The sequence below is a fragment of the Belonocnema kinseyi genome, chromosome 6 (genome assembly GCF_010883055.1).
Source record: "Belonocnema kinseyi isolate 2016_QV_RU_SX_M_011 chromosome 6, B_treatae_v1, whole genome shotgun sequence".
Taxonomy (NCBI): Eukaryota; Metazoa; Arthropoda; class Insecta; order Hymenoptera; family Cynipidae; genus Belonocnema; species Belonocnema kinseyi.
In genome coordinates, this window is record NC_046662.1 from 89,853,691 (window position 1) to 89,865,690 (window position 12,000).

Sequence of the window (12,000 nt, forward strand, 5' to 3'; positions counted from 1 at the left end):
AACTACTCTTTACCTTCAAAATGCGATGCCTAACTTTTTGACAAGATTTTTCATAGCCGAGATATGGCGGATTCAAATATGAAAAATTTCACCCCCAAGCCCGGTAATGATAATGTATACCCGGCATACCCGGTATACCCGGTATATAATGTATACCCGGTATGATAATGTATACTAAGGGGTTTTGGAGGTCGCTGATTACAAATCCAATATCAAATTTGACGAATTCAAAATGGCGGATCCAAAATGGCAGCCATATTGAATTTTCAAAATCTGACTTCATATTCTTAATGAGCAACCTCAAAAACCTATATATAGATTTTTTCGATCGAATACGATCACTTATAAATTGGGCTTATAGCCTCACAAATGCTATACAGGGTGTTTTAACGTTGTTACGAAACTGCGAAAATACTTAACTTCAATCAATGATATATCGATGAAAAAAAAAGCTATCTTGAATCTGAAAAATGGATTTCAGAGGGCAAGGGTGCTCCTTTGTGATGCTTTCGCCCGTTTTTGAAAAAAAATTTATTCAAGATGCTATGTAACCTCAAATATAGCAAAAAACGGTGTTTTTTGCACTTTTAGGTTACAATATCTCGAAAACTGAGGGTGATGGAATTTTTCTGAGGTCGGATTCGGATTCAGCGCAGCAAAAACCTTCGGGTATACTAGGTCTGGTCTCTAGTTCCGGACCTTTGTCAAATATTGTCGGCCTGTGTTATCTTTTGGATACAAAATTCATCCTGTTAGTTTGAAAACTCAAGTGTTTTATACAAAATTCGCCTCTTGTGTTTAAAAACTCATCTATTTTGTTAAAAATTCACCCTTTTTTTTAAAAGGTTAACTGTTTAGCTGTAAATACAATTGTTTGGTTCCTAATTAATGCGGATGTTGTGAAAAATTCAATTATTTAATTGAAAATTCATCTTATTACTTAAAGAATTCTACTATGTGGTTGAAAACCAATATATTCTTTATGATAGATCCACAATTTTGTTTATAATTACCCTAGTTCCCATGGTACTGGCAAACTGCACGCACACGAAAATGCTGGAGTTAATTGGAAAAATTATTTTAAAAATAATTTAATGATTTTTATGGCGCATCTAATTTTTCCATTCATTATTATACGACTGCATATCGTCCGAATATTATTCATTATTTCAAAAATGTAAATTTCGTTTTAATTTTTTGGTTGGTTTAAAAACTCAATATTGCTATACTTTGACGATATGACAAAAAAGGTATTTAAAAAATAAATATTAATTGATTGAAGTTATTTTGTCTATAAATAATAATAGTCTTGCTTATAATGTCGATCGACTGTTTCACAATGTTCAAGAATTACATAAAATGTAATTTTTTTTGGAATATTTACAATTTCTCACGAGGATGCAATTAAGAATTCTGTCCTTAAAACAAAATAGGGAAAACATTATTTCGCGATCGTTGTATTTATAGCTTGTCGAAATTTATGAGCACATGAATTAATAGAGTCCATATTATGTCACATGCGGCAAGTCTCTCTGCGATGAGTCACACCTGCGACATGACACATCTGTGGCATGTCACAACTGCGGCTTGTCACATCTGCGGAATGTCTCATCTGCGGTATGTCACAACTTCGGCATGTCACATCTACAGCATGTCTCATCTACGGCATGTCACAACTGCTGAGACAAGTCTACCTGGATTAATTGTCTTCCTGGTGGCATCTCTCCTCCGGAGAACATTTTCGGGTTCATATTAAAATATTGAAACTGCGGCAAGCCTCCCAGGACTGATTGTCACATCTGCGGAATCTCCTACCTGCGAAAAGTCCCCCCAGTGGTGTTTCTTATCCGCGGAAAAATGCTCAAGACCACACCAAAGTGGCAAAACTGCGGCAAGTCTCGGATGCCGCAGATGTGGCAATTAGTCCTGAGAGGCTTGTCGCAGTTTCAATATTTTAGAATAAACCGGAAAATTTTTTCCGGAGGAGAGATGTCACTGGGAAGACGATTAGTCCAGGGAGACTTGCCTCAGTTTAGTCATTTTTACAGTAAGAAATGCTGCGCGAAAGAGAAGCCGCTGGCTAGAGATGCCGCAGTTGTAACATGCGACAGATGAGACATGCCGTAGATGTGACATGCAGCAAATGTGACATGCCACAAATGTGACATGCCGCAGTTGCAGCATACCGCAGATGAGACATTCCGCATATGTGACAAGCCGAAGATGTGACATGCCAAAGAAGAGACATGCCGCAGATGTGATAAGCCTTAGATGTGATACGCCGCAGAGAGACTTGCCGCATGTGACATGATATGGACCCAACTAATATGTTTCATCGTATAATTTAATTTTTTAAATACTTATACTGCCGATTACTTGTACTGGTGACCAATACCGGTCCAGAGTACTGCATCGGCATTGAACTCGGGCGGACAACAGAAATCTCCACCTAGGCAAGTCTGTTAAAATAATATGTTTGTATGTTCTGTGTTTTATTAGAGACGCTTTTCAAAGGTTATCAAAGAAAAATTTTCGACTTAATAGGGTGGTGCGTGGATTTTCGTATTTGTGACGTCACTCTGCTCTCTAAATCTGAATAAGTGTAATTTCACTGATTCAAATAGCTAGAAATAGGTCAATGACAATTAGTGAAAGGTTACTTATTGATTCAGTGAAATAACCACTTTTGAGGGTTGGCAGCTCTGCACCATGTCAATTTAGCAATCATAATAATATAATATTTTAGTACATTCAATCAAAGAATCATAGTAAAAACTTAAAACCCATAAATATGATCAGACATTAAAAAAAGTGAAAAGTTCCAATGCTTTTAAATGACAAACAACCTCATATATTTCTTTAATTTTAAGATTGGACTGTCATGTACAAACCCGTTAAGTAAGTACTTCCTATACGAGTTAGAGTATATTTACCCCGCAGATAATTCAGCAGATTTACAGCCCGAAAATTTAAAAAGTTATTTAATCAAGGAATTCTTCTTGCTACTTAATTAACAGAGTAACAACAACGATTACTTAAAAAATTTAGAGGTTATGCTTCACAAGATTTACTCTGGCGTTACTGAACTTATTAGCAAATAAGTCCGAAATCACTGATTAATCAGTGAAATGTCTAACTACTATGTCAATCAGTGAATTTTTCAATGATTCATATTTAGAGAGTAGGGGGTTCAAAATGATCTATGATGAAGATGGTGAGGAGTGAAAAAAGTGTTGACAATAACGTGACGTAGTTTTTTAACAGCCCGAGATTAATTTGTCTCATATTAATAATAATCTCAGTGATGAAAATGAATTATTATTGGTTTATTTACACATGCAGTTTCCAATTTTTCGAATTATTTTACACGATGAAAATAAAATTGTTAACTAACTCAAATTAGGATAATTTTTCCGATAAGACTTTCTGGATAGATTTACGGTAAGTCGCAAATCCAGGGGTCATAAAAAACGACATCAGAAGCGAGTTTTAATTGTCGAATAAGTAGTTAAAGTGGAAAGCAAAGTAGTGAATCTCACAAAAGTAGAAACATGTTAATGTTACGCAGATTTGATTGTTTTATTGTTATTTTCGAGATTTTTCTGCTCGCTTCAGCAGAAGACAATTATTATGAAATCTGTCCAAATCACACTATGTGTTTGTTTAAAGTAAGTAATGAAGTACGCAAATATTTATTGATATAAATACCAATCATGACTAATAGGATTTATTTATTGAAAATTAAGTAACTATATATTTTGTTTCAAAGAATACAAAACCAGTTTGTCATGCAAAATCCTATGGACTTGAGCCTCAAGAAAAAGATGAAATAGTTGATGCGCATAATAAGTACAGGCAAAGTGTGGCTTCCGGAAATGAAAAACGAGGAAAACCTGGTCCACAGCAATCTGCGAAGAATATGCTAATCTTGTGAGTAAATAATTCAGATAATTAAAAAAAAACTACTTTTCATTTTATATTTATTTTACGAGTAGATTTGGTATAATGTAAAATTTTATTCGTTTTCGAGGTGTGGGATTATGAATCATCAACTGTAGCACCAGATGGGCCAATCAATGTCAATATGCCCATGACAAGTGTAGAAATGTTAGTAAGTATAATAATTTATGTAGTATCCTGCTAAACGTAAAATTGAATTTTTTCTCCCTTTTTAGAACGTTTTGATGTAGGACAAAATGTTGCAGAACATACTACCACAAGATCAAAAATCTCAAGATTTGAGGAAATGGTGACTTGGTGGTACGAGGAAGTAAAATTGTTTAATTCAGCTCAAGTTCGAAGCGTTACGTAAGTAAGGAAACATAATACATTTTTATATTCACATTATTGATTATTATAGAATGAAAAGATTTACGAACTGGTAGACAAAAATAAAGAGGAAATTATTCATCAAGATTTGATAGAAAAGGTACAGACAGGAAGAGAACCGGTACAATATAAAGAGATAGGAAAAGATGAACGAAAAACTTCGAATGAAAACATATACTCAAGCAATTTAAGAAATGCCTTACTTCATGCAAAAGCAATTCTTTTACCTTTTATCAAAAGTATATGCTGTTCTAAATAAATGAATGCAAGAAAATATTTTACAAATAGTTATTTATATCTTAAAGTTTAACATTTCTAAATCGGTAAAATTTCACTATTGATCCCAAAGTTTGAGTCTTGTTTTGGACAACTCTATTAAAATAAATATTGAATAACGTTTTTAATTATTTGACGAAGAAATCAGTTGACTACAGGAAAACATTTCGTTACTTTTTACGTAAACTTTACATCAAATGACGACTTTCAAATGATATGGTTAATGGATACATACATTTTTTAATAATACTGTTGTGTAACAGCTGCCATCCTATATTCAAACGTTAGATCAATCCCAAATTCAATGACGAAACATTAGGAATATGATATGTCAAATAAATTTTTATAAACCGAACAGGTATGGAAGGTTTTAATTATTTTTATTTTGAATTTGGAAAATTGAAAAATGATCCATGGGCCATCCATAAATTATGTAATACATTCAAGACCATTTTTTCCGTCCCAATCCTTTGGAAATAACATGAAATATGTATAAAAAGTCTCTTCGAATTTTTGAAATGCTTTGACATCCCTTAATTTTTTCTAATAAATTCTTTTATGTTACATGTAAATATCACTAATACCCTTGAAAATCCTCGAAGTTACATGAAATCTGATGCTAATATTTAAAATCTCTTCAATTATTCGATTAGATATGAAATCATTTAAGATACTTGGAAATTCATTAAAATACCTTATTAAGAGCCGTTAAAATCCCTTAAAATTACCCAAATCCTCGGAAACCTTAACAAATTCGTTGAAATCCCTTTAAAAAAAACACTTTGAATCCTTTACAAGATCCTGAAACCTTATAGGTCCTGTAAAATTCTCAATGACTTTTACATGTGCTCTTGTATTTTCGGTAAGAAAATGATTATTACAGCGATTAATGAAAATGTATGATTATCATTTAATTCCAGACCTTATTTAAAAATTTTCATTTTTTCGAAATAAAAAATTTCTCAATTTTTAGCGACGAATAATCCGCTTCAGAAATCAGATTATTTTTAAAATGTTTAGCTACTTGAAATGCTTCCTTTAAATAAACAACTTTACCTTTATAAATATTTTCACTTATTATTATTTTTAAAAACAATTTTTTATTTGAATGTGGCTGAGACTACAAAAATAAATAAAGCCAAGTTGGGGCTAAGTTGATCGGTAAGTTTAGCTCTAGTAGGGGTTAGTTATATAAATGATATATTTGTTGAAATCTTTTAAAGTATGCTAGAACCTTCTTATAGGTCCCATAAAACACTTCCAAATCTTCCAAGATTCCGGCAAATTCTTTAAAACCTTATGAATTTTTTTAAAACATTAAAATTCCTGAAAATGCATTGCAATTTGGTTAATCTTTTGAAATATATTGAAATCCTTTAAAATTTGGCGAAGCTGTTGAAAATTCTTTGGACTCTTTTGAAATATTGGAAATCCTTTAAAATCTCTTGAAATCTCTTCAAATTGTCGAAATATATTAAAAGTCTTTGAGATCTTTTAAGATAGTCTCAAATCTTTAAAAATCAGTACAAACTTTTTAATCTTTGGAAATTCTTCGATTCATTTAAAAATATCTTCAAATGTTTAAATTCATTTGAAATCTCACAACTATTGAGAATGAATTCTTTGAAATTTCATTAAAATATTATAAAACCTCCTGGAATTAGATAATACAATCTTATGATACTTCTTAAAGTTCCTTAAAATATTTGAAATTCTATGATATTCTTCGGGATCTCAGAAACTTCATTAAAATTCCTTATTGAAATTTGAAGCATTTAATAGTTTAATGTTAAAATCTTTCATTCAGAAAGCTGAAAAAGTTGAAGCAGGTGAATTTTAGATTGTTAAATTTTGAAATAGGCGCAAGGAACTGCAGTTTCTCAGATTCTCTAATTTCCTCTATATCCAGTCATCACGTCGAAAAAATTGGTGATTAAATTACAAAAGTTCCCATGCTTTGTTTTTTGCTTAACCCCTCAATTTAAGTAATTAAAAATGGCCCTACTTTTGAGGGTCAGAGCGCTAATTGAATCCCTTTGAAATGTTAGGAAAAACGTCCTAAAATTAAGTTTTTTAATACCTCGTTTCGAGTACATATGTGGTGTACACCTTAGGGACAAAAACAGAGAGGAAAGAAATGAAAAATTATGGGTTTCGATATACGGCTTGATAAAGTTTCCTCCTTTTTCGAATCTTCACAGAAAATAGGTACTTTTTAGTTTTTATTGTATAACAATTTTCATATTTCTGTACACCTCATGTAAACATTTTCTGCCGATAAATGCAGCCAGTTTAATTCCCTGTAAAGTTTAAAAACAGGAAAATGCTCTGGCCCTAACAGGTCCAAAAGTGATCCTTTTTCTCCAATTTCTTTATAATTTTAGTTGTTATAAGTTAAATTAAGTTATAATTTTGTCTTTCCATATATCCCAAGATATAAGTAAAATAGTGTCAAAGGAAAAAAAACGTATCAAATTGCATTTAATGGTAAATGAAAATATTCTGAATGAAATATATTCATAAATAAATACGTTCCAAGTTTGGTCTTCTTCTTTTTCTTTTAAATAGTTTTTTACAAAATTCCATGCACTGCCTATTATTTTTAAATACTTTCAACGTAGGATAGGGGGGGAGCAAGCTCTTCGTAAAAAACAGCAATTACAGTGAAATCGGGGAATAACTGGAATATAGGACAAGAACATTTTTGTTTTTTTATAATTTACAAGGAATGAAGATGGCTTTAATTTGTCGACAGACAATTTTCATATAAAGTATACAGAAATATGAGGATTGAAGGAAAAAAGAAAAATTGAAAAAATGGCAAACTTTGTCAAGTTATTTATCGGGACCATAATAATGTACTACATAGGATGTATTAAAAAAACACTAGAACATGGATTTAAGTACATTTTCGTGCTTATGTCATGCCATGATTTGCAGTGGCATTAGGGTACTATAAAGATGAGTATGTGCATCCCCCATTTTCGGTCAATGGAGTAGAGTGAGTATGCATAAAACGTGTCCGTTAAACGCGAGAATTGAACCTCGACTGTGATCAAATTAGCTTTTTATATTAATGAATAATGGTTTGAATTTGTTTATAGACGTGCTAGGAAACGTGTGAATAAATATTTTTCTTTTCGTTTTCGGAAATAGGATGTGGAAGCTGTAATTGTGAAGATCACATACAACCTACACAGGTGCTTATTAAATGTAAGTAAATAATTTATTTATTTAAATTAATATAGAAAAAGTATATAAGACTAAGTAAAACTAATGTAGAGAAGTTATTTGACGCATTTACGTTCCAATTGCAAATTTATATGAAGATAAACATAACCTCACTTTAGACTGCATAACATGTGCATTGTATAATGTACACAAAATGAGTGTACAACTTTGTAAATACTTTGTAATACATTAGTTTTACTTGGTCTAATATACATTTTCTATGTTAACTGAAATAAATAAGTTATTTAGGTACGTTTAATAAGCACTTGCGTAGGCTGTATGTTGTCTTCACAATTGCATCTTTCACGCCCAATTTCAGAACACTCAGAAAAAAAATGTATTCACACGTTTCCTAGCACGTCTATAAACAAATTCAAACTATTATTTATCAATATAAAAATCTAATTTTATCACAGTGGAGCTTCAATTCTCGCATTTAATGTACACGTTTTATACATACTTCCTTTACTTCATGAACCGAAAATGGCGGATGCACATATCCGTCTATTTAGGTGCTCTAGTGTCATTCATCATAAATACAGGGAATCCAAACGTAAACAATGAGGACCGTGTGAACCAATTCTGTTGTATTTAGACGCATGCTAAAAATTCTGCCAGGGTTACAAGATTTTCAGTAAAAATAGGGATATCACAGATTTTCTTCAAATGTTACCGTATTTTCAGCAGAGTTAACAACATTTTCAGTTATTTTTTAATTTAACGGATATTTTCTGTAACAGTTAATGAACTTTTCTGTCAAATTAACAGCTTTAAATTACAAAATATTATCAAAAAGTCTGTAAATGATACATAAAATATCTGTAAATTTATAAAATAACTGAAATTTTTTTAAGCCCTATAGAAAATATTGTAATCATTACAGAAAATCTACACTGTCCTCTTTTTAACTGAAAATCAAAAACCCTATCACCTTAGCAGAATTTTTTTCAGCGTGATGACTTAGTACCACTATCCTTTTGGTTCCGCGGTCCCCGCGTCACTAAAATGCCAAGATTGAAATTCTATAATCGTGGTAAGCCCAGGTTTCTTAAATCATAAAAAATATTTTTAGGAGGTTTTCCTGAAATTTCAGAGGTTTTTGGTGCCTGTCCTGCATTACAAACGTAGAGATTTTTTCATGTTAAAATGAAGGGCTTAAGCAAAGAAAGTCATGTGACTCTCACGTAATCGATCAAACCTATGATAACTGGACTAATAAATTTTATTCAGTTTTGTAATCAGAATGAAGCGACGGGAGAGACATAACGAAGGTAGTTATTTCACATGGTTAACGATTGTCTCTCTATTCGTTTTGAGAATTGAGACAGCTGACTGTCAACTTTGTAATGATTCTACGTGTATTTGCAGAGAATATTGATTAACATCTTTGAGATAGAGTTTAGATGAAAAACATATGGAGCACGTTGGAGAATTGAGTCTAGGTTATTAAATAGTCAGATATGTCAGGTTGATGGTTCTGCGAATTTAACAATGACTGGTTATCGTAGAATATGTATCTGGACAAGTAAAACTAGAAACTAGAATTCTTGGAAGCATCTTTTTCGATGATTGCTTAAATTCTTATAATTTTAATTATGACTGAGCTAAAATTTCTTATCTTTAAATAAGTCAATGCTCTCAATATTCCTTTTAAAATGAGCCCAGGGCAAGGGCAAATCGTTCATTTTTTTATATTGAAAGAATGATGTACATTACAATGTTTTCTTAAATTTCTAATAACTTCCTCAATATTCAATATTTTTTAACGTTCTTGGGCTCATCTTTAAAAAAAACATATCGCAGTATGAGCGCTTAAGCTATCTTTCAACAGTATCACAAGAGCGTTATGAGCGTAAATCTAAAAAAAATCTTATCACTGTGCAAGAACTTTAAGTTCTTTTATGCTAATAAACTTTTGCAATACTGTGCAAAAATAGCTTTAAAACGAGTCCGGGAACATTAAAGTATATCTATTATTACGGAAGTTATTGAAAATTTGAGATAACATTGAAATTTACACAATCCTTGCAATATCTACTTGAAAAATAGACAAATAGGCTTCATCCTGGGCTCATTTTATACAGAATTTTTAGCACATTTATCCATTTAAAAAGAGACAAAATTTTAGCTCTGACATAATTGAAATTAAGAGAACTTAGTCAATCATCAAAAAAAAGGTGAACCTAAACTTTTGACCGGTAGTTTATGCCCATTATTTATAACTTATAGGCACAAATTCATGAAGAATAATATAATATAATCTTTAAAAAAGTTTACATACGTATAAAATGCTATTTATTACTTTCATCTGTGGAACAATAATTGAAAAATAGCGATATTAAAAGATACTTTCAAATAAAAATTGAGAAAGTAAGCCATTGAAATTTTTCACTGAAATGTTTTTTTATTATTATTATTATTACACCATTAAGCCATTTCCCTTTCGAGGTAGGCGTGACTCACTCGGTAGGGGAAAGGAGTAGTGTGTGGAAGGGATAGAGATTTTTCAGATTGATCCAGAATTCTCGTGCTATTCAAGTAAATAACACGTTCGTTCCGCAACACTGCTCCGACCCAGGTTGCTGATCAATCTCTCTAGCAATCACCCCAAGCGAAGAACCTCACGAAGTCGTTATGTAAGGTTCCCCACTTGGGTCCATTAGTAGCCAAGGTCTTTGTTTTAGGCGTCATTCACTTTACTGACACTCTTTTTATTAACTATTTGCCGCCATTCCGAACTATCTTAACCGATTTCTTTCCCATGTGTCTACTAGCGTCTCTTCTGCACCACATTCTTTTAGAATAATCTCGTTACTTACTTTGTCCATCAGGGTCTTGTTGGAAGTTTAAAATATATTAAATTCAACTGGAAACGCTTTAAATTTCTGAAATTTTAGGTAACTATATTGCATTTTTAACAAAATAAATGATTTTTTAACCAAACAGTTGGATTTGCACCCAAAATATTAACTTTCAAGCAAAAATAAAATTAATTTTCTATCCATGAAGACGAATTTTCAGCTAAAATGATGAATCTTGACAAAAAATGAATTTCTAACATAGTTTGCACATTTAAGCAAGATACTTTTTTTCAATTCGAATCTTTCGAATGGTGTATTTGAGTCAAGATTTAATGATATATTATTAAAGGTAGCGCCTATACAAACATCCGGACACACACTATGCCTCCTTGCTTTTTTCAGTTCCCATACCTCTGGTCAGGTCTGTACATTTAGACTGGACTTTATTATAAACGCACATAAACATACAGACTGTCCGGAAGTTTAGACTCGTTCATCAACTCACTGTATCAGTTCACTGAATATTCATTTTTGAACTTAAGAACTTTTTTGTAAATAAAAAATATCGGACTGAAACATTGGAAAATATGTCAGAAAACCATAAACTACGTCTATAGACGTACTCAAATGAAGTACATATATATACTTCATTTGAGTAGGAATTTCGCTAAAAATTATTTTCGAATAAATTAAAACTGCGACAATTTTTTAAGCCTCTGTTTACAGACATCTCCCCCCCCCGTCCGTTTACAGACAGGATCTTTTAAGTCCTATTCAGTTTTTGAACTGTTTCTAGTTTTCAAAAAATAGAGTAAAATTCAGGGTTTTTTTTTTAAGTGTCTACTATACGATCCAATTGTTCTTAGTATTGATTATTACAATTTTTTAAAAATAAGAACGTGCACGGCTTGCTTTGCTCGCAAATTTGAGCGCGCCTAGGGCGCGCGACTGTTGGTTCTCGCGCTTCGCGCTCGATGATATATTAATCTCGCGCTTCCCGCTCGATAATGTATTTACCTCCTGCTACGCGCTCGATCTTTGTACATAGACTTTTTAAAACTAAAGGTGAAAGCATCGACAGCAGTAATTTGACAATTGTGAATTTTCTTTTGTTAAAGCTCCTTCGGCCTTAACAAAAACATTCTCATCACGTATCTCGTGCTTCGCACTCGATTTTACTCACAACCGTGAGATAGGTGGTTACAGTCTGTAAAGGAATCAATACGAGAATTCAGCAAAAGCCTCGTGCACCCTAAGAACTCGGAGCGATCCAAGGACAACCGCCTTCTGCATTTTTCCCGCAAGTGTTCTAGCATATTGTTGACACGCAGGGATGCTTTTTAGGCCATTAGCAAGTGAAAGC

At 32.2% G+C, this 12,000-nt stretch overlaps 1 protein-coding gene across 1 annotated transcript in view; it reads right to left on the bottom strand.

Annotated features, from left to right (window-relative positions):
- The window catches only part of LOC117174693 (potassium voltage-gated channel subfamily H member 8), a 288,810-nt gene that overhangs the window by 20,881 nt on the left and 255,929 nt on the right, over nt 1–12,000 (bottom strand). The window lies entirely within an intron of this gene.